Source organism: Zootoca vivipara, chromosome 16 (genome assembly GCF_963506605.1).
Source record: "Zootoca vivipara chromosome 16, rZooViv1.1, whole genome shotgun sequence".
NCBI classification, from domain to species: Eukaryota; Metazoa; Chordata; class Lepidosauria; order Squamata; family Lacertidae; genus Zootoca; species Zootoca vivipara.
Genome location: NC_083291.1, coordinates 37,787,580 through 37,790,614, shown reverse-complemented (window position 1 = coordinate 37,790,614; position 3,035 = coordinate 37,787,580).

Here is a 3,035-nt window from a genome sequence, read left to right as displayed (position 1 = left end):
GGGATGGGACACGTGGTTTCCCGCGCGTTCCCGAGGAGGGCGGAGCTCGGCGCGCGCGCGACCCCCGGGACGTCCCGCCCCTCCCTTGCTGAGTTTGCACGTTTGCGGGTTGGGATTTTCTTGGGATTGAAACAAAGCAAACAAGGGGAAGGGAGGAAGGGAGAGATGGGGAGGCTCGTGCGAAGGGAAGGAGAGCCCTTGAGCGACGTCCTTGTATTAAAAATGTCTCGCATTGCGCGTTGGCAAACGTGTGAAGTTGCTTTACGATTTGCAAAACTGCAGGCGAGGGGTTTCGGTTGTTGTCTTTACCCAGCCGACACGGGTGGGGGGAGTTGCAGTGCAGAACCCATTGCAGAGAAATTCCTTCGAGGAGGTGAACAACCCCACATTGCAGACCTGCAGTAAGTAATGAATGCAAATCTGCAAGATGGGCGGTGAAATCGCCCGGAGGAAATGGCTTTCTGAGTGGTGTACTGGCAGGCAGCGATGGATTGCAGAACTGCGTTTAATGGAAAGCTTTGCTATTCTGGAAACTAGATATGCGATCGCCCCCGTGCTCGCTATAGGCGAAGGGGAGAACGGCGTAAGGCATGTGAAAAAATGGAATTTTAGTCCCGTGCAGGAAACGCAAAAGATAATATTGCAAGAAAAAGGCAAGGCAAGGGCTGAAACGCGAAATATTCATATCATGTACATGGGCGGGAGTGAATAATAAAGGCAAGGTGCTGAATCCCAGTGCTGAATATATTTTGTCTCAGGGTCTTCTTTGATCGGGGTGAGGCCTATCCCAACGTTGTCTGGGCAATCCTGGCTTGCATTCAACTTTATGAGTGAAGGGTGTCAGATGCTTCTGCAAGGACACAGAAAATGGCTTCAGTACTGTATTCTTGTACTGTTCATACTGAACAATATTCTAACTCATTTCTGGAAGGCCTGCTGTCTCTTAACCAGTCCTGTATCCCTAACCTGAGAGAGTTCAGCTTGTGAATACAGATAAGGCATTGACCACAAATAGCAATGTATGCCAAACTATTGTACCTGTTTATTAAGCATTCATCTTGATGTGGTTTGTAGAGAAGTTTCATGAGGTCACATCTAGCAATTGTAACCCCACACTTTCCAGTGAATTTTCCAATCACTGCAAAAAGTCTGCTTTATTTTTTAGTGGTTTTGTTGCACGAGAATGCCAAATCTTCAAAATTCTGCAAATCTTCAATTCTACAAATCTGATTTTGCCCCATGGGACTGTATTCCACCTGCAATAGAGCAACAGTCAGGAAAGCTTTGAAAACAATCTTTTGACCAAGTCTCTTTTGAGTAAACCTAGAAGTCAAGGGTTAAGAGGACAGGAAGTGGAGAATAGGAATAAATGGGCAGCTCTCTGATTGGAAGGATGTCAGAAGTGAGTCCCAAAAGGACTCCTGTTGCAATTCGAGCTGTTTTGAACTTGTTCATAAATAAGGAGGAGTTAGGATTTGAGCTATGTTCTGCTGATGACGCAAATTAGTTAAGGTGGTAAAAACAAAAAGGAAATCATGAACAGCTCCTAATTGGACGAATAGACAATACAGTACAATGTCGAGGTCTAGCTGCACATACATCCTGATACGGGCTAAGTTGACAACAGTTGACCAGGAAAGAAATCTCGGAGTTGTATTGAATAGCTCAGTGAAAACATTGGACCAGTGCACAGCAGCTGTGAAAAAGACAAATTCCATGTCTTTTTCCATTGGGAAACAGGCTGACAATAAAGCTTCTAAGATCTTGATTGTTGTTGCTGTTTAGTCGTGTCCAACTCTTCGTGACCCCATGGACCAGAGTACACCAGGCACTCCTGTCTTCCACTGCCTCCCGCAGTTTGGTCAAACTCAATGTTGGTAGCTTTGAGAACACTGTCCAACCATCTCGTCCTCTGTCGTCCCCTTCTCATAGAATCATAGAGTTGGAAGAGACCACAAGGGCCATCCAGTCCAACCCCCTGCCGAGCAGGAAACACCATCAAAGCATTCTTGACATATGCCTGTCAAGCCTCTGCTTAAAGACCTCCAAAGAAGGAGACTCCACCACACTCCTTATGCCCTCCATCTGTCCCAACATCAGGGTCTTTTCCAGGGAGTCTTCTCTTCTCATGAGGTGGCCAAAGTATTGGAGCCTCAGCTTCAGGATCTGTCCTTCCAGTGAGCACTCAGGGCTGATTTCCTTAAGAATGGGTAAGTTTGATCTTCTTGCAGTCCATGGGACTCTCAAGAGTCTCCTCCAGCACCATAATTCAAAAGCATCAATTCTTCGGCAATCAGCCTTTATGGTCCAGCTCTCACTTCCATACATAACTACTGGAAAAACCATAGCTTTAAGTATACGGACCTTTGTAGGCAAGGTGATGTCTCTAGTTTTTAAGTTGCTGTCTAGGTTTGTCATTGCTTTTCTCCCAAGAAACAGGCGTCTTTTAATTTCGTGACTGCTGTCACCATCTGCAGTGATCATGGAGCCCAAGAAAGTAAAATCTCTCACTGCCTCCATTTCTTCCCCTTCTATTTGCCAGGAGGTGATGGGACCAGTGGCCATGATCTTGGTTTTTTTTTTTTTGATGTTGAGCTTCAGACCATATTTTGCGCTCTCCTCTTTCACCCTCATTAAGAGGTTCTTTAATTCCTCCTCACTTTCTGCCATCAAGGTTGTGTCATCTGCATATCTGAGGTTGTTGATATTTCTTCCGGCAATCTTTATTCCGTCTTGGGATTCATCCAGTCCAGCCTTTCGCATGATGAATTCTGCAAATAAGTTAAATAAGCAGGGAGACAATATACAGCCTTGTCGTACTCCTTTCCCAATTTTGAACCAATCAGTTGTTCCATATCCAGTTCTAACTGTAGCTTCTTGTCCCACATAGAGATTTCTCAGGAGACAGATGAGGTGATCAGGCACTCCCATTTCTTTAAGAACTTGCCATAGTTTGATTAAATCTGCAGTGCAACTGCGGGAGTAATACTGTGTAGAGTTCTGGTCACTGGACCTCAAAAAGGATATTGCGGAGC